This window comes from Protopterus annectens, chromosome 8.part0, assembly GCF_019279795.1.
Source record: "Protopterus annectens isolate FY-2018-M chromosome 8.part0, PAN1.0, whole genome shotgun sequence".
Lineage (NCBI taxonomy): Eukaryota > Metazoa > Chordata > Ceratodontiformes > Protopteridae > Protopterus > Protopterus annectens.
Window position 1 is genome coordinate 902,107,119 of NC_056741.1, and position 21,161 is coordinate 902,128,279.

The window sequence follows — 21,161 nt, forward strand, 5'->3', positions numbered from 1 at the left end:
TGAGGAAAATGGCGTCGGCTGATGCCTTTATACCCGAAGACCAGCAGAGATGACGGGTGAAGTGCGACATCAGCCGAAGCCGGACCCAGACTTTGGAATCCGGCCGACCGAAGGGCTGCCTGACGACAGGACAACCCAGTTGTTATGACTGCAGATGCTATCCAGTTCGGACATCTACATTTATGGTAGGTACAAAACTGTACTTTTCATCTAGATCTTCCAAGATGTCTGATTCGGACATCGACAGGGTGCTCCTAAGACTATTTCAGTCTCCTGTGTTCCAAAAATTAGTTTCGGCTCCAGCCCATTCGGCTTCGGAGCCGACGGCCCACCCTGTAGTTCTGGTTCCTCCTCCAACAGCCTCGGCACCGTTGGAGCCGGTGCTGGTGGAGCCGATGGAGGTTTTCGGTCGGCCCGACCTTACTCCAACCCCGGCTCCCGAGTCGGAGTTCGGTACACGGACCTCCTCTGTCGGCCTCAGGGGGGGGGGGGGGCGCTTCGGGACTGATGTTTTCGGTTCCAAGCCTTCCTCTCGGTGCGTCGGCTGCGGGGGTACCGTCTACTGTTGTGGCCACGGGGGTTGGACCTTCCCAGGATTCTGGTGGTCCGGCCTTCAGGGCCATGAGGAGTGCGTTAGCCAAATCTTATTTGGCTACCTCCACAGTCTCACCAGCACCTTCCCTACATACGGAGACTGGGTCTTTGGCAGTTCCCCTGTCCTTAGACAGCGGAGTCCCGGGGCCTGAGGTCACCCCCACTGGGGGTTCCCCCCCCTCCTTGAGGTCCCTCTGAAGCTTCTTCAGAGGAACCCCCAAGGAAAAGATCGTGCAAGAGGAAGCACGTTGACTCCCCCGATGAGTCTCTCACGTCAGACACTGATCTTGATGATGCAGAAGGGTCCCCTAAGTCGTCCTCAGATGATGTCTCCTTTGCAGACATCCTGGAAGCCCTCAAACAACGAGGCGGCTGGCACTCCAAACCCCCCCTTCTGCTGACGAGTCAGTGTTCCTTAAGGCCTTCGGGGCTCAGCCCTCCGCCTCCTGGGTGTCTCCGCCCTTCAGCGAGCTCCTAGATTTGATCTGTCGAAGGGCGTGGGAACATCCAGACTCTGTGGAACCGATGCCTGCTCGCCCAAATAAGTTTCTATCAGCACCCCCAGAGAAGGAGTTTTTGACAAAAGGTGTGGCTGTAGATGCCTTGGTGGTGGCATCTGCTACCCAACAAGATGTAGCAGAGGCTTCAACGTCCGTCCATCCTCCTAATAAGGAGTCTAGGAGCATGGATCGGTACGGGAAGCGCACCCTCAGTTCAGCGGCCTTTACCTTAAGGTCCCTGAACTATTTAACGCACTTCACCAGGTTTCAGAGGGATCTGATCAAGGAGCTTTCAGATACCCTCTTGGGTAACCTACCTGAGCAGCTGGCCCAGACGGTTGGCTCTCAGTTGGCTATGCTGTCATCGATATCTAACTCGTCCATGAGGCTCATTTCATATGCGGCCGAGGGGGCGAGTAGAGCGGTGGGTACGGGTATTGCTCTACGGAGGCAAGCCTGGCTCCGCCTGTGTCATTTTGCGGAAGCCTTCAAGTCTTCTTTTGCCGACGCTCCCTTTGATGGGTCCTCTTTGTTTGGACCCAAGGTAAAGGACACATTGACCCGCTGCGAGCAAGAACGTAAGACTTTGACTGCCGTAGGGGCACGATTTTGCACTCCCTTTCGGCCTTATCCCAAGGCTAAAGGAAGAGGGAAAATGTGGTTCCGTAGATCCCAGAAGTCTTATCTCTCACAGCAGGACGATCCCCCTTCTAGAGGCAGAGGAGGGGGAAATTTTTCTGGAAGATGCCGTCCCAGAGGCGGCAGAGGCCCCCGCAACACTGGAGACCGCGAGTCCTTTCGTGGCTCTTCAGCCTTTCACAATCCCTGAGGGATTGCCCGACTGTGCAGCTCCGGAGCCAGTCGGGGTCGTCGAGGCACCTAAAAGCCTGGGAAGGTATCACTCAGGACCGATGGGTGCTTCGAATTATCGCCGGAGGTTACGCCATCCCTTTTTCTCACTCCCCACCTCTGTCCAAGAAAATCCCGGACCCGCCACCCAGTCAACGGGAAATTGCAGCCTTAGAAGTCTCAAAGCTGTTTCAAAAAGGAGTCATCCAGCCGGTCCCCGCAGACCAGATCGGATTAGGGACTTACTCAAGATTCTTTTTGGTGCCAAAAAAGACCGGGGACTTGAGGCCCATTTTGGATCTCAGCATTCTAAATCGTTCAGTCAAAAAGTCCAAGTTCCGAATGGTCACCCTACAATCCATTCTCCCACTGCTGAAGAAAGGTGTTTGGATGTGCTCCATAGATCTCAAGGACGCTTATTACCACATCATGGTAGATCAGGCGTCCAGGAGACATTTGCGCTTCAGCCTAGGAGACGGTCATTTTCAATTCCGCGTGCTGCCCTTTGGTCTCACCACAGCCCCCAGGGTATTCACCAAATGTTTGGCGGTCGTGACTGCTCACCTGAGGAGTCTAGGATTCCAGGTGTTTCCGTATCTAGACGACTGTCTCCTAACTGCCCCCTCCAGGCGTCTACTATTGCAGAACCTACAAGCCACAATATCACTGGGCACTTCCCTTGGAATCACCTTCAATTGGCCAAAATCTGTGTTGCTGCCATCTCAACGCATAAGATTCATCGGAGTAGAGATAGACTCAAACCGAATGCGGGTCTATCTTCCTACAGAATGGATACAAACCATACAGGCTCAAGTTCGAGCCTTACTTCTCAGATCCAAAGCTCCAGCCAGAGTGGTCCTGCAGCTATTGGGATCTATGTCCGCCACTGTTCTTCTAGTCCCCCTAGCAAGGTTGCATATGAGAATTCTGCAGTGGCTTCTTTCAACACAGTGGTCCTTTCAGGATCTCCCTCTGTCACCTCATACGGATCACGGAAACCTGCAAACGGGACCTTCGCTGGTGGCTGGTGCCGTCCAATCTGGATCAGGGTCGACCCTTCGTTCCACCTCCTCCTATGGCCACTTTGACTACGGACGCCTCCCAGATGGGGTGGGGGGGGGCATTTCCTGGGCAGGTCAGTCCAAGGCAAATGGCATTCAGAAGAGAGTCTTCTTCATATCAACATTTTGGAAATGAGGGCGGTGCTTCTATCTCTACAAGCCCTCCACGATTACCTCCCTCAGGGCATGATTGCCGTTCACTCCGACAACATGTCAGTGGTCTGGTACCTGAACAAGCAGGGAGGAACCAGATCCTACCCTCTTTGCAGAGAGGCCATGAGAGTATGGGAATGGGCAGTGGCGACCAGACGTTTTCTGATAGCAACTCATATCCCTGGCAAATCCAATGTGATAGCCGACAGACTGAGCAGAACTATCCTCTCCTCACGAGTGGTCTCTGAACAATACAGTGGCAACTCAGATTTTCAGCAAATGGGGAATTCCTTGTTGCGACCTCTTCGCAACCCCGCTGAACGCGAAGTGCAAAAAGTTCTTCTCCCTCACTCCAGCTCCGGGGGAGAGCCCTATGGACGCAGTAGCCCATCCTTGGCCCACCGGCTTGCTATACGCCTTCCCCCCAGTTCCCCTCCTTCCCAGAGTGATCCAAAAGGTGTCTCACTTGGGGAGCAAAATGATCTTAGTTGCTCCTCATTGACCTCGTCAGGTATGGTTCCCCTATCTTCGGAAATATGCACTGGACGGTCCATGGTTCCTGGATCAAATCCCAGACCTATTAATTCATCAGTCGGGACTACTCCACCAGTCCCTTCACACTTTGAAGTTAACAGCTTGGCTCCTCCTCTTCCGACTATAGTCAGGAGTCATACCTTAGACCCGGAAGTCATACATATCTTATCTTCGGCCCACAAGTCTGCCACTAAGAAATTGTATACTAGCAAATGGAAGAGATTTGCTATTTGGGCTCAACTCCGGGGTCTGGATCCCATCACTATTCCTGTATCGGAAGTCCTAAAATTTCTAACTTCCCTATTCAATCAAGGTTCTTCAGTCTCTACCATCAAGGTCCAATTGGCAGCTATTTCCAATTTTCATGAATCTATAAACCCACCTTTAATGAGCAACAGATTGTGTAAGACCTTCATGAAAGGTGCTGCGCTTTTACGACCTCCCGATTTCTCATCCTGCTCCTCCATGGGATCTCGATGTGGTGTTACGTACCTTAACTTCCTCCCCCTTCGAACCGGTAGCAACATGTGATTTGAAATTTCTATTGTGGAAAACTGCCTTTCTGGTCGCGATTACTTCTGCCAGAAGGGTTTCAGAGCTTCAAGCTTTATCTGTAAAACCTCCATACCTGTTTTTTCACATAGACAGAGTATCTCTCAGGCCTAATCCATCCTTTGTCACTAAAGTTTGTTCCAGTTTTTGCCTACAACAGTCATTAGAACTTCCAGTTTTCTTTCCAAAGTACTCAAACAAAGCGGAATACATATTCCACACATTGGATGTCCACAGGCAATTGCGTTTTTATTTAAACAGGACCAAACAAACAAGGAAAACAGATCAATTGTTTGTGTCCTTTTCGGATAATAAATTGGGCAAAGCCGTCACAAAGGTCACTATTGCCAAATGGATCAGGGACTGTATTATTCAAGCTTATTCCTCTTCTAATAAAGAGCTTACGACTTCTGTCAAAGCTCACTCTACAAGAGCTATGGCTACTTCAATAGCATTCCATTCTAAGCTTGCCATTATTGACATTTGTGCTGCGGCTACGTGGTCTTCCCCGCACACTTTCATTTTCCACTACAAATTGGATGTGGCATCTCGGGGGCGAGCTTCATTTGGTTCCACAGTGCTCAGGAGTGTTTTCCAGTGAGCCACCCAGGATTTAGGTGCTAGGGACGCTGTCCCATCAGTACAGAATGTAGGCGAGATAGGATCACATAACATCTTTTAGTTATGTACTCACCATAACTTCAGATGTTTGGGATCCATCTCGCCTACATTCCCAATAACCCACCCTCCTTCCTCCTGCCTTGGAGATCAGATGAGATCGGACGGTCCGAATTCTATTGTTTCATCTTGAAACATCTGGCAATGTTATATAAACAAGTTATGTGTGTGTGCATGAATGCGGACAAACAAGATCTGGGGGATTAGTGGTGGTGCATCCTGGGATAGAGAATAGCTCAGCCAATAAGAGGCTTCGCTCTATAGCATAGCATGCCGAGTCGGAGCCGAGCCCATCAGTACAGAATGTAGGCGAGATGGATCCCAAACATCTAAAGTTATGGTGAATACATAACTAAAAGATTTCCACTACCCATTCTTCACATTCCTCTCTCTTTAACAGACAATTAGGAAAGTGCCTATGTCTCATTTTTTCCTTTATCTTCATCTTTATTGATACACTATCAGAAATAGTTGGATTTGTTTCAATGCCTTCAATTATATGCCCATGATTTTGTGAAATACAACTTCCATCCAGTCTTAACCAGTAATTGTACATTGGGGAGTAATATGAACATTCTCCCAGTGTTCCTGCTATTAAGTTCAAATGTTCCATTCCAAGTATTCTCTTTATCTTTCTTCAGCTGTCTAACTTCCTACTCTGTTTACTTTATAGGTCTTCCAGATGCATCGTCATTATACAAGTCACTAAGATGTTCTTTGTGTTTTTCTGTTGCAGTCATTACATTTGCGTAATCTGCTTGCAGGTTGCCCTCAGTCGGCCTGAATAACAAAGTCTTGGATCCTGCGTTGGTTGCTGTCTCCTCTTCCATGACGTCAGGTCATCAGGGGTATAAAATATGCAGCCGACGCCATTTTAGTCAGTCTTTCTTGCCGCACGGTGCCCGAAGCAGAAGCAGTTTGCAAGTGCCGGTCGGCCGACTCCTGAAATTTTTGTTTTCGAGTTTCAGAACCGAAGTCTTCAAACTAAAACTAAGTACCCCATTGGGGAAACTTTTTCTTGCTCCTTACCAGTGTCAATAAAAGTTAATTGTATTACTTGTGGGAAGCAAATACTTCATAAGGATTTTTGTTTGTACTGTATTCCTTGCCTACGCCCAGATCACAACGTGCCTTGCTGTCGGTTTTGTGCTAAATTTAACCAATACACTATTAAGCGTTGGTATATTTTTGCTTCTAAGTACTTTGGTTCAAGATTTAACTGTCCTAAAATGTTGTCTGTTAGCAATCCGACTACCGGAATTCACAAAAATGCAAAGAAAAAGACAGACAGACCGGTGAGGTCCAAAACCGACGACGAAGCTTCTCCTATGCCAGTCGCCGGTTTGCCAGTACTCAGTGAGGCGATTTTGCAGCCCTTGATGCCCGCTACTTTTGAGTCACAGGTCTCTACTGAGACCCATTCGGAGTCCAGTATGCCGTGAGATTCTTCAAGTATTGAACCCGCGGATTTTTCTCCCTTGGATGGGTCCAGAGCCGCTGAGCAGGCACCGGCTTCTGAGGGTGTTTTCAGGCCTAAAGATTTGTATATTAAACCGACGCCATCATCAAAAACAAGGCCAAAACCAGCTAGTATGTCTAAAAAACTGACGCATGAACCACGTGCTCAGGACCGTATGCCTAAAAAAAAATGAGCAAAATGGCTGAGGATTTAATTACCTTGATCAGGGGTCCCCAACCACCTCCTGCTAAGAGGCCTAGGCAAGACACTGATTATCTGATTATGAATCTTCAGATCAGGTTTCCATTTCTTCTAACTCCTCTTCTGATAGGAATTTTCTATCCCTCCTTATGAGGACTCTGATGCAGAAGAATCCATCCCTTCTGCTTCTCCTCCTGAGGATTTTTCTTTTGGAGAGGGAACATTTTCATTGGGAGAGTCAGCACTTTTCAGAATCCAAAAAGAGGCTTAGGGATTTTCTTCTCCTCCTTCAGCACAGGCCTTTTAGACATCGTTGTTGTTGTTTTCTCAGAATGCAGCATGGCTCCTGATTCCTTGCCTCCGGCTCCTAGTAAGCCAGACAAATATTACAGGGTTCCTGACTCCCACAAGTTTCTTTTCAAAAATCCTACTGCTGACCCTGAAACAATTTCTCAGGGTCCCAAGGGTGTTAAGGCTTCTACAGCTAAAAATCCTACCCCTTCTGATAGAGACTCCAGGGCGCTGGATAGATGGGGTAAGAAGGTTTATATGTCTGCAACCCTGGCAATCAGGGCTTTAAACTGTCAGTTTCATATGCTTAAATATCAACAGCATGTTATGGGCTTACTGAAACAGAAAATTATGTTGATTTCTGATTGTGTGGAAAAAAGTTACAGGATTTATTGCATTCAGCTGAACAAGTTGGAAAGCATACTTTGCAATGTGGTTTTGATTTCCTGGAGGCCTTTTGCAGGGCTGCCATAACTAGATCTGTGATAAGAAGGCATGCTTGGCTCAAGGAGCAAAATCTGCCTGATCATGTTAAAGCTAAATTGTTGGATGCTCCTTTACAGCAGGACAGCCTTTTTGGTAAGAAGGCAGAAGAAGTTTTAAAAAAGATGGAAGACAAAGCTAAATCTATGCAAACTGTAAAAGATTTCTTGCAAGTGCAGCCACCCAGGTTCAGTAGGCACTGTCCTACTAAGAATTGGTCCTTTCCCAGTACCCAGCAGAGCCGCTCAGGTCAAACCCAGACACTCCAAAGGATCCAGGTTTCAGTCACAGGGATCTTACAGGACAAAACAATGGGGTGCCTCCACCTCCAAATCAGGAAGTAGAAAAACACCTTCCTATGGTTAACAGCCTCAATGACTTGCCTCTGCCATTTCCAAGCACTTAAATTTTGGCAGCCTCTTTAGGGGGGAAACGAGCACTTCATGCACAAAATTGGCAACTACTTACCCAGGAACAGTGGGTCTTAAATATAGTATCCCAGGGGTACAGATTTAATTTCCACATGTTGCCAATTCCGAATGGATGGCCAGACCTGCCTCGAGATCAGTGGGCAGAGGCTCAGAAACAAGTCATGTCCCTCATGGATATGGGGGCTATTCAACCAGTACCAGAAAAGGAAAAAGGACAAGGTTTTTATTCAAGACTTTTCTTGGTACCCAGAAAAGACAAATCATTGCTTCCAATTCTGAACTTATCCATTCTAAATACTTTCTTGGACATTCCAAAATTCAAGATGCTGACTCTACAACAGCTACTGCCTGTACCAGGCAAGAATGCCTGGTTGATAACTCTAGACTTAAAAGATGCATATCCCAATCAGGGAATCTTGCAGAAGATACCTCTGCTTCAAAGCAGGCTATTTGCATTACCAGTTCTCTGCACTGCCCTTTGGCATATCTACTGCACCCAGGGTCTTCACAAAGTGCTTGGCAGCAGTAATTGCATTTTGCAGACAAAGAAACATTCAAATTTATCCTTATCTGGATGATTGTCTTAATTCAGGCAGCGGACACGGACACTCTTCTACAACGTCTGACATTTGTAAAAAGGCTTCTGACATGCCTAGGGTACACCATAAACGAAAAGAAATCACAACTGGTACCCTCTCAAATAATTACATTCCTCGGTGAAAGCTTGAATACAACTGCCCAGATGGCTTACCTCACGCCAGACAAACAAATTAATTTGATAGCATACTTCAAACAAGTGGCCACAAAAACCCAGCTGACTGCAAGACAAATTCTGCAGGCTTTGAGGTTCATGGCATCCTGCATCCTACTAATTCCATATGGAAGACTGCATATGAGGAAACTTCAGTGGTACCTAAAAAGCTTATGGAGTCAACATTGTCACAGCCTGGAAACAATGATTCCTCTCATTCCTTGCCTGCAACAGGAGTTCCTTTGTTGGGCAGAGGCCTGTCACCAAAACAAGGGGCTGTCATTCATTCTACCCCCTGTCACCCAAACCCTGACTACAGACGCATCAGACTATGCTTGGGGGGGGCCCATCTGGCAGGAAGATGCATTCAGGGCGAATGGAGCCCAAATCAAATGCTCCTACATATCAACCAGAAAGAAATGCTAGCTGTACAGAATGCTCTGACAGCCTTCAAGGACTTCCTTCATCCAGGACAACTAATGATAAAGACGGACAACACCACAGTTATGTGGCATATAAACAAGCAAGGGGGTACCCACTCCTACCCCCTTTGCAGACTAGGCATGGCCTTGTGGAACACGGCCTTGACTTACCAAGTACATCTACAAGCTCAATTCCTGCCAGGAAAGCAAAATACTCTGGCAGACGACCTAAGCAGAAATCTTATGGACCCACACAAATGGAAATTGGATCCACAAATCTTCAGCATGTTGACACGAAAATGGGGGAGCCCAGACCTAGATCTATTTGCTTCTCCCCAAAACTACCAGTTGGAAAAATTCTGCACAAGAACTCTCCACAAAAAAGCTTGGAAAGTGGATGCTTTACCTTTCAGCTGGAAAAACCTATCAGTCTATGGTTTTCCCCCTCTGCCTCTGCTCTTCAAGGTTTTACTAAAAGTCAGACAGGAAAAAACAAAAATGATTCTGATTGCTCCGGACTGGCCTCGCCAGCACTGGTACCCACTTCTAAAGAATATGTCACACCTTCCTCCGTGGTACTTGCCTCAGACAACCCTATCTATTGTCTCAGCAGAACTATCAAATCCTGCACACTCTGCTCCAAACTCTGAATCTTGCAGTATGGCTAATCAACTAATTTCACCAATCACATCTCAGTAAACCTGTGATGGATGTCATTTTGGAGGCTAGAAGGCCTAGTACTAGAAAATCTTATACTGATAAATGGAAGAGATTCTGTGCCTGGAACCAGGCACAAGGAATAAACACAGCAATGCCCAATGTTCCTCAGATTTTGCAATATTTAACGGAAATGCTTCACAAGGGTCTGTCTTTTTCTTCTATAAAAATCCATGCCTCTGCCATTTCGGCTCATGAAAACAGAGCCTCCTCTCTTTTTTCATCCCCTGCTAAAGCAGCACCTAAGAGGGGCCAAAAATTTTTGACCTCCCAGGAGAGCACAGACTCCTGCATGTGACCTCAGTTTTCTGCTGGAAAAACTAACCCTACCTCCTTTTGAACCAGCTGCTACTGCAGACATAAAATTTCTTTCTTGGAAGACAGACTTTCTGTTAGCAATCACTTCAGCTAGACGGATTTCAGAACTACAGGCTCTCATGGCAGTGGAGCCTTTCATTATCTTTTATCCGGACAGGGTGGCCCATCAGGACTAATCCTTTTATGCCTAAGGTGGTATCCAGTGTGGCTCTTAACCAGACCATTCATCTGCCAACCTTTTTCCCAAATCTGCAGAACAAGGGGTAGCGGATTCTGCATTCATTGGATGTACACAGACAAGTTTCTACTTAAACAGGACAAAATCTCAAAGTCTGAGCAACTACTGGTAGCATTTGCTGCAGAGACAGAGGGGAAGGCTATATCAAAGCAGACTGTTTCAAAATGGGTAAGCCATTGTATTCAGTTCTGCTACATGTACCATGGTAAACCTGTCCCCAAGGGGATCAGATCCCATTCCACCAGGGCTGCATATACTTCTGCAGCCTTTCTCAGAGGGGTTCCTACCAGAGACATTCTAGAAACTGCTACTTGGAGCTCAGTTCATACGTTCACAAAACATTATCATTTACCTCTCTTTTCTAAATCCAGGGCAAACTTTGCCACTGCTGTCCCGCAGGGCCTTATAGCTGCTCCTAATGCTGTATAATTCCTTCCTCATCCACAGCTTTGGGATTCTACGCAAATGTAATGACTGCAACAGTGAAACACGAAGAACATAGTACAGTTGTGTACACTTACCATAAATGTAGATGTTCGAGTGTATTCACTGTTGCATTCCAGGTTACCCACCCACCAACCCCCTTTCTTCTCTATTATTTTACCTCTTCTTTCCTTCACTATGCTCAAAAGCCTTTCTGGAGTATTTGCTTTTAGTTGGAGGTAAAATTTTTGTGTTCTAAAATGCATGCATATATGTGTGTGTGTGTATATATATATATATATATATATATATATATATATATAATATAGATATATAATATATAGCTATATATGTATGTATATATAGATATATTTTTGCTCTCTATTTGGGGGTCACCTGACATCTGTGGCAAGGAAAACGGATTAAGATGGCGTCAATTGCATGTTTTATACCCCTGACGATCTGACGTCATGGAAGAGGAGACGGCAACCGACGCAGGACCCAAAACTTTGTTATTCAGGCCGACTGAGGGCAACCTGCCAGCAGATTACCCAAATGTAATGACTGCAACAGTGAATACACTCGAACATCTGCATTTATGGTAAGTGTACACAACTGTACTTTCCAGTCCCCATGCATCAACAATAATCCCTACAGGAAGCTAATTGCTTCTCCTTAATAGTTTTGGGTGGAATATAAATAAGTGCCAGTATAATCATTTTCCAGTGCTGATACCCACTTATTTCCATACGTTTTCCATTTTTGTCTTTCTCCACTTTTCTTCTTTTGTCACTGTTCATTATTACCTTTTTTTTCCTTTGTTCCTACTTACTCTGTTGAATTTCCATTCTGTAATCCTTTCTTTTCCAAATATGAGCGTTTCTAGCCATGTGTGTCTGCTGTAGCATTCATATTTGCATTCCACACTTCTTAATATAATTCAGGATTTGCTGCTTGTACATACCTACAATGCCATTTTACATTCCATAATATAATTGATGAGGTGGAAATTCTGATAAGCTATTATTTTCCCATATGCTGTATGACAGTTTTTGAATTTTATTTCCAGCTTGCAACTTTCATATATACTTTAATGTTCGGCAAGCTGGTATTTTATGCTTTTTTGCAGCTTTTCATCTGTGTTTGACCTTATTTCCCATATCTCAGACTTTTCACTTCAGTTAAAACACTCAAGAAACAAAAAATATGTACATTTAAATTCCCTCCAACCCCTAATTCACAGCAAACCCAGATACCCTGTCCAGAAAGGGAAGTATCCTTTCTGTAGGGAGACACCTATACCCACAGTTTCCTCTCTGTAGGGCAGTTTCACCAAGTGGGCACCTATACCCATAAGCGTTTTACCTATTTTAAAGTTAGGTTTAATTATGTTGAACATACATGGTAGGTAATCTGTTCCCTCTTTCCCCTGATGTTGTCTATTCTTGTCCTATATCTATTTCCCTCCCAGATGTGAACAACTTGCATGTTCTCAGTTAACTAATTTTTGGCCATAAAAAAGGTGCACTGGACTACCCTTAACCAAATCATCTAGTTTGCACACTTTTATACTGAAGTGTTAAAATGCTACTAGGAATGCATCTACTTGCAAAGGTATTCCCTTTGATCCAGACTTCATTTATTTTTATTGAACTACTTTCCAGTTCCTCTCTACGTACTAATTATAGTTTTTCTCATACAAATGTATCAGAGTTCATTGTATTGTCATATCGTGATTAATTGCCTGCACATGTAGGCACTTTCCAGTTGATAGAAAGAAAAATGGCTAATAATTTTACAAATGCATGAAATAGCTCTTCTTGGATGGTGGGAAAGTATCATTTTTACATTCTTTTTTCTTCTATTCTGTGTATTCAGAAATAGAAAGTATTTTTTTTCCTTTTGTCTTCAGCACAAACCAGTTATTAGTCTAATCTGTGTTGGTTACATTTCTTGTAATCATTTTAATCTGAGTTGCTGGCTACTGAGACTTGTCTGAATATGTCAACTGGACACAAGCTGATTTAAGTATACTTTTCTCTGCACTTATTTAAGATTTGAGTCAGTAAATGTTGTGCATCTGTCTCTCTGCAGTTAAGTTGCCTGAAGTGTGAAAAAGTGTAGCCATCTGGGTTCATTGAAAGTTGTTAGACTGCTTTGAAATTCCTGTGTTAGCGTGGGGGTTTCTGCTAGCATTAAACTCTGTGTTGGTTACATTTCTAGTAATATTTTAATCGAAGTTGCTGGCTACTGAGACTTGTCTGTATATATCAACTGGACACAAGCTGATTTAAGTATACTTTTCTCTGCACTTATTTAAGACTTAAGTCAGTAAATAGTGTGTCTTTGATTCAGTAAATATTGTGGCTCTGTCTCTCTGCAGTTAGTTCCCCATCCCCCTCCTCCATGTTTCCTGTTGTGGTGTTAATCTTGGTGGCTTTGGAACTGCCCGCCCCTGCTATAAATCTGTTTTTGCACACTCCTCCTGGACCCATCTCATTTGCTCACTCAGCTGAGTACAATGAGATCATATTTTGATTTCAGATACTCCTACCAGTCCCATCTCCTCTGCAGTGTACAGAGAGAGCATTTTTGAAGGATATTCCCCTATAGTATCTTAATCTACTCCGTTTCCTCCCTCTCCAAAAAAAAAAAAAAAAAAAAAAAAACAAATTTGCACTTCATCTGCTTTACGGTATTTGTTTCTTCCTGCTTTATTACGTTATTTTGCTTTTGCCACTTCTTAAAAGTACTCAATTGAATTTATTCTGATGCCTTTATTACTGCTTGTTAGTAGCCTGATTAAATTGTAACTGGACTGCGGTGGTGTTGCTGCGGTAGTGTTGTCGCCTCACAGTAAGACGTCCTGTTCGATTCTCAGCCAGAGCGTCTTCTGTGTGGAGACATGCATGAATGGGCGTACCTTCACTGAAGGTTGTGCGTCAGGGTCGGCAACTCGGCACGTAAAAATCTGCTGCCAATCAGCGGACCGGAGTTCCGCTGTGGTGACCCCTAACCGGGAAAAGCCGAAAGACACTAAACGTCTCAAAAAACTACAGCTTTATTCCATCGCATATCGCCTACTCGGGGGCGATCTCTGCCTAACATACAAAGCTATGTCAAACCCAGAGCTGTTGGACATGCTCCACTTAAAGATATCCAATCCCTCCGAGCTACACGCTCTAGGGACCTAAACCTTGTCACCACAATAAACAGAACATGCTGGAGGGATAGATTCCTGTCCCAGAGACTTCCCATACTCTGGAACAGACTACCTATCTATGTCAAACAGAGCTCCTCATTAGCACTCTTCAAGAAAAATCTTGATGATTGCATGGGAAATTCACCACGGGGATCACTTCTGTGGCTCTGCTCGACAGGGGCACAGGAAAATAATTTTCTTGGGTGGCGAAAGCCAGGGTACATTTTTTTGGCTAGGCTTGTATGGGCCCTAGGGCCAATAGCCTAGTACCTACCTATGAACCAACATTCTAAGGCCCTTGGTTTAAGCACTTGGGCTTCAAACCAGTTGTTTTACATTAAGAAGGTTTGTGGTCTGCACTGTTGTGGCAGGACAGGTAGCATATATCCTTTTAAGTTAGGAACTGCTGATTGAAGGCTCAGTGTCTGTTGTTCTAAAAGTATATTAGTTATGGGTTAAGCACTTGGGCTTCAGGCCAGTTATTTTACATTAATGTTTGTGGTCTGCACTCTTGTGGGAGGAGAGGCTAGATTCTTCCCTTCTGACCTGGGAATTTCTGGTTAAAGGCTTATTGCGCATGTTTACTTGAACTGTTTCTTTCTGAAATTGGTACGCCTTGTTTGCTGTAGCATAGACTAGATTCAGGCCGGCTGGATCTAGCTTTGTTTGTATAACTTGTCCAGGCCGTATTTTTTGGAGAAGGTTTCTCTGTACCCTAGTGGCAGGACTGTGCAGTTAGAACTTGTCTGATTGAAGACTGCTGGAACAGGGCTCAGTTTTGAGCTTTTTAACTGGTTAATTGGGTAAAGTGTTGTTTTGATTGCATCTGCTCTATTTTCTGGAAAAACAAAAAAACAGAAACATATACTTGTTACCCGCCTTTCTGAACTAGTATGGTCCAGTTTTCAAATTATTGCTGAATCCAGGGCTGAGTTACAAGTTTCTGTGTTGCCCATACCTTACTTGGATTGAAGGAAGTTTCTCTTTTCACCTGTGAGAGAGGGGAGCTTTGAGCAGCCTATCTGTACCCAGGAGATGGTGGTTTCAGCCCAGAAGTTAGTAGTTTATAGGCCATTTTGGGCTAATTTTGATTGTATCTGCTGTGTTTTCTGAAAAAAAAAAAAGTACTTTTTCACACCTTTCTGAACTAGTATAGTCCAATTTTCAGGTTATTGCTGAATCAAGGGCTGTGTTACTAGTTTCTGTGTTGCCCATAACTTACTTTGTTAGAAGGAAGTTTCTCTGCTCACCTGTGAGAGAGGGGAGCTTTGAGCAGCCTATCTGTCCCTGGAGGAGTGGTTTCAGCCCAGAAGTTGGTAGTTTATCGGCCGGTTTGGGCTAATTTCCATCTCTTTCACTTCCCTGCTATAAAAACTGCATTTGTGTGGTTTTACGCACCGGGCAGTGCCGTTTAGATGGAGTTAAACTATTCTCGGCTCCACGAAGTCTACTCTTCAATTTTTCCCTTGGAACTAGACAAACCTTCAACCTTTAGCAAGAAAGTGCACCAACTCACAACGAACCACACTGTCCAATCCAGTAACAATAAAGGCTCTCCTCCGTATACAGGCACAATTCCACCAGACTACTTCTCCAAACCTTTAACCTTAACACTCAAACCATTCTTTTCACAGTCAAGCAGTTGCTTAAAACTCGTAGCAAGCACTAATTAACCCTAGCACTAGACCCCCCTATACTGCCCAGAAGGACAAGGCTCTCTATTTGTTCCCACCAGCCAATCAGAAAAACAGCTTACTCTACCTATTCAAGCATGTCCAAAGGGCAGTTTCCGGTGTACTCTCCAGTCCAACTGGTGAATCTGGGCATTTTGAGGCAATGTTTCAACTGCCTTTTGTACACAGACAACCCTCTCCTACTACCAAACACTAATATATGCGAGAGATGCAATTATACAGCCATACTGGAGGCAAAGCTCTCCCAACCCAAGACTGGAACTAACAGTCAAGAGGAGAAGGGTAATAGTTGCAACACACCACCAGTCTCACACAGACCTAATAAACCAGCACCGGCAAATAACACACATGAATACATGAAAACATACTCGGAGGCTCTAAATAAAAATCTGCAAAACCAACAGAGACCTCCAAAGCAGACATCCAAGCAGCCTTCATGCCCCATCACCAACCATGAAACACATACGTCACATAATCAGTGTGCCACGCAGTCACAGCCCTTAACGCAAAATAAACCCAACAAATTAGTAATAGGTGACTCTGTAGTCAGGCACACTGATGTCCCACTAACTAGGCGGGACAAGGAGAAGGTTACACTTAGCTGCCTGTCGGGTGCCAGGATCCACCACATAGCACAAGCACTCAGATCACTCCAGAATAAGTACAAATACAACTCTGTCATTGTCCATGTTGGTGTGATCTCCCTGCACTACATGAAAAGAGACATGGAAGAGCTCTCTGATCATGTAGCCCAGCCCGGTATGACTCTGACCCGGAGTAGCATCCTGCCCGCACCAAGAATTGATGCCACAGTATAAAGAAAAAATGATCAGTTTCAACAATTGGCTGCATTTCTGGTGTCATTCAAAGGGGATCCAGTATCTGTCCGCCTGGGATGACATCCTCAACAGCTCACGTTGCTTCACAACCGATGGCTTGCAACTGTCACCCTTAGGCTTTCAAATACTGGCCAAGGCTCTTGCTGCCCCCATAGTGCCTTTTTTAGGCAAGGCTCAAAAGACAAACTCACCACCATAAATAGCACAAGTAACCAAAAACTGAGGGTAATGCTACTCAACGCCAGAAGTCTAAACCTCAAAATGCATGCACTCGAGGCAGTCCTCCATATGGAGAGCATCAACATCTGTGCAGTAACAGAAACCTGGTTTAAGGCTCCTGAGAGCACCTCAGCACTACTAGGCTATAACTCATACCATACCTTTTGGCCACAGAAGCAGGACCGAAACACAAAAGGCGGGGGTGTATCCATATTCATCAAGGATACCCACACCTCCAGGTTTGTGGCGCAGCACAGTGAGTCAGAGATCATCCATGTGCAACTAACAACGGGCAAAACTACATTCCAAATTGTAGCTTTCTACAGATCACCCACCGTGGCCCAGGACCCCCATTCCGCATTTCTGGTGACACTGGGAAATATGAAGGTCCTACCAAACACCCTAATACTGGGTGATTTCAATTACCCAAACATAAGCTAGGAGAACTACTCAAGTACTAACTCCCTTGCCCAATGCTTCCTAGAATTTATAAACTCGAATGCCCTGGATCAGCTGGTCATCACCCCCACCAGAGGGAACAACATATTGGACCTGGTCATCACCAACATGGGCGATTCTGCCCCCACCCCCAATCAAGGAAACCACCATGAAAAACTTTTCAAAAGCAAATTTTACGTTACTTAAGACCGAGGTGGAAAGGTTCACAGCCCCCATGCTAAAGGACAATGCTGTCCAAGCTGCTGAAACCTTTACAAAGGCACTGTATGAGCATCTGCAGGAATGCATGGATCGTGCTATCCCAAGTAATACCAAGACTCACTCCTCCAAGAAAAGGAAACCAGTCTGGTGGACCCCTGCCATAAACAAGCTATACAACAGAACGAGGAAACTAGTACAGAAAAGAGTAAAATCCCAAGAAGGAAAGACATCCCTGATCAGTATCAGCAAGAAACTACGATCCCTCATTAAATCATCCAAGGCTAATTTCGAAAGAAAAATTGCCAATGACTCCAAAGATAACCACAAAGCATTCTTCAGCCATGTCAAGAACCTAAGTGGAAACTCAGATCTGCTCTGAGTTAGTGCAGAATGACACAAAATACACTGAACCGACTGATATTGCCAACATTCTGGCAGACTGGTTTAGTGCAAACTTCACCCCCACTCTTACCCCCTAAAGTGCCCATAACCATACCAGAAGAATGTAGGGCACCGTCAGTCACCAACACACAGGTTAAAACAGCTCTATCCAAAGCCAAAAACACAGCTTCAATGGGACCAGATGGTGTCCCAGGCTGTCTCTTACAAGAGCTCCAAAATGAACTAACCCCTCACCTAAACACACTGTTGAAACTCAGCCTGTCTACAGGCTACGTGCCCACAAAGTGGCGCACAGCAACAGTTATCCTGCTCCACAGAGGTGGAGCCACAACGGACTCCGGGAACCATCTCCCTATAAGCCTGACTAGCCTGGTCTGCAAGGTTATGGAACGCATCATTATGGAACTCTTTAACAGAGACAGAGACATTGGGAACCTCCAAACCTTGGACCCCACCCAGTTTGGCTTAGTTAAGGGCGGATCATGCCTCCTTAACCTGGTGGACTTCTTTGAGACAGTTACCAAGGCATTAGACGAGGGAAAGGAGGTCCACACAGCCTACCAAGACCTCACAAAGGCTTTTGACACCATTCCCCATTCTAGTATCATAGACAAGCTCACTAGCTTTGAACATAAACCCCTACGTCACAAGATGGGTTGCCAACTGGCTCATGGATAGAAACCATATGGTGAGAGTTGCAGGCTCTACGTCCAACTCTAAACCGGTTACAAGTGGTGTCCCCCAAGGGCTCAGTCCTAGGACCCCTCCTGTTCGGTATATACTTCTCAGAGGTACAGGCAAGCATAGGAGGACTATGGCTGACCAAATTTGCAGACACATGCAAACTAGGGGCCATAATTGATTCTCCGGCTGATACAGACACCCTCCAGATGGGTCTCACTGAGACGGATACTTGGTGTCAAAATCATGGCCTCAAGCTAAATGCCAAAAAGTGCATAGTCATCCCCTTTGGAAAAAACAAAGTACCCGCGAACTTAACACATAGGTGGTAGTCCCCTAAATACAGAAAATGTAATAAGGGATCTGGGGAGCCAAGTAGATAGTAATCTCTCCTTTGATAATCATATTGCCAAGGTAGTTAGAAAATCCTTCTATGTGGCCCACCTAATCATAAAAGGGTTCGTATCTAGAACAAGAGAGGTTATTGTGCCTCTGTACTCATCACTCATTAGTCCCATCATAGAATACAGCGCCCCATTTGGGATGTACCTTACAAGACACCTGCAACAGCTGGAAAGACCACAAAAGTACCTCACCAAGAGGATTACTGGCCTCAAACAGATGCCCTATGCAGCCTGACTCAAGAAACTCCAGCTGTACTCTGTTGCATACCGCTTACTCAGAGGTGATCTCTGCCTGACATACAAGGCCATGTCCAACCCAGAATTGATGGACATGCTCCACCTAAATAAAATTATATATATATATCCTGGAGAGCCACATGCTCTAGAGATATTAACCTCACCACAACGATAAATAGGACATGCTGGAGGGATAGATTCCTATCCCAAAGACTCCCCATGCTTTGGAACAGGATTCCAGTATACATCAGGCAGAGCCCCTCACTAACACTCTTCAAGAGAAACCTTGACGGGGAGATGAGAAATAGAAAATGTACCCCGGGGACCACTGCAGTGGCTCTGCTCGACAGTGGCACAGGGAACTAATGGCTCTGCTAGACAGAGGCACAGGGAACTAATCTAAGGGGGTTGCAAAAGCCAACACATTCTGGCTAGGCTTATAAATGCCCTTTGGCAGATAGCCTAGTACTTACCTATAGCAACAGGGGAAACTACCATTATTTAATGCAAACATACGATAGTACACTTCCACACAAACACCTCCAGCACACTAAGATCACATTATGCTCCTTGTATCCAGGTTTTGTCTTATTACAATGTAAACCCCAGATGCTTTACAGTCGAGGAAAAGTGCTTAGTGCTTTAACACCATTAGTATAAACAGCAATCATTGGTAAGACTCCCCAGCTCACATTTAAAATACCCCCGCATAATGTACAGTGCTACTTTACAGTATAACATACAATTTACTTCAGAAAATGTATAATACACATCACTTAAAAAAACTTAGCTTATATTTGTAGCTTCATTCCCTTCATTGTCATTCAAAGTATTGACAAAGTGGGAATTATGCTTTAGAGTTCATCCATCAGTTGAATACAGTCCACAAACTTCGTAATTTTTAAGCAACTTCTTACAGAGTAGTCATCTGTTCCAAACTGCATCATATGGAACTAACACTTTGGAATTCTTAAATTGATTTCCTACTTTCCCATTATTGTTGATTTTCCTTTTCATGTTGACTACCCAACAGTGGTCACTGCGTCAAGGCCAGATTACTCCTGGTTTTTCAAGTCAGCTACTAGTTTTTTTTTTTTTTTTTTTTTGTCATTTTTGAAACAATGGAAAATGTTTTACTGACAAGTTCTGTGCATGAGTGTCGCTATTGTCTGTAGAATGAGAAGCAGAGCCCCCTCAACTTGCAGTATAATTTTTTTCTGCCGTAACCTGTTATGCTTTCGAAAATGTGTTTGATCCTCCGTGGAAAAAAATATTTTAAAAGCATCTGAGTATAGCATCTCACACTTTTGACTGTCTGTGACATTTGATTACAGGAATAAACTTGCTTCTCTTTTGCCTGATACAATGAATAATTTTCTACAAACACTTCTGTGTCCCCATTTATTAATAATTTTCCATTCTGTCAAAGTTTTGTCAGGAATAGCCCTTTTTGCTGGTGTGAGTACATCTTTACTACTGTAGGTTTTGACTTTTACATTGCCAAATGTGGAGCAATGCTCATCATGTGTCCTTCAATTTAACAAATCCTGATGTGAAATACCACTCCAGTTGTTTGTACTTTCATAAAAGTAATGCAGTCCACTCCTTGCATTTTCTCTGGAAAGATAGTCATCTCAGGTTTTCTGTGCTTGCTCTGTTTTCCAAGTCATCTACTTTTACAAACAGTTCTTGAGAAGCCTTGTATTCATCCAATCTTTCCTTCATTTCATCCTCTTATTTCTTCTGTTGTATCAGCTCATCTGAATAGCTACCTAATACTGCTTTTGTTCCTTTTGTCATTTGACTTTATATTTTTTTTTTCAAGTTTCTTATTCATTTTAAACACAGAATCCATTTGCTTTATTTTTTTCTCTGTATTACTGGAAGCCATCTTTAGTACCAACTGAAAGTTGAACTGCTTTTTGTTAAACAACTGCAAGAATTTTCCCCACCTAAGTTTTTTTTTCCTACTCTATTTCTATCTGATTTTCTTGTACTTCATCCAGAGTTTATAATGACAAGCATATAATCAAATTTTGCCTGATTTTACAGCTTCCACTGACTCTTCTACTCTGCTTTTTTACATTGGGAGAATTCTAATCAGCATGCTGTTCAGAGTGTAGCCATCTTGGAATCACAAGATCCAGACATTAAGGATCGTTCTCAGT

General features: G+C 44.4%; 1 protein-coding gene across 1 annotated transcript in view; it reads left to right on the forward strand.

The window, feature by feature from the left end:
* The window catches only part of KMT2B (lysine methyltransferase 2B), a gene marked incomplete in the record, with an annotated part of 4,527,268 nt that overhangs the window by 2,660,490 nt on the left and 1,845,617 nt on the right, over positions 1-21,161 (forward strand).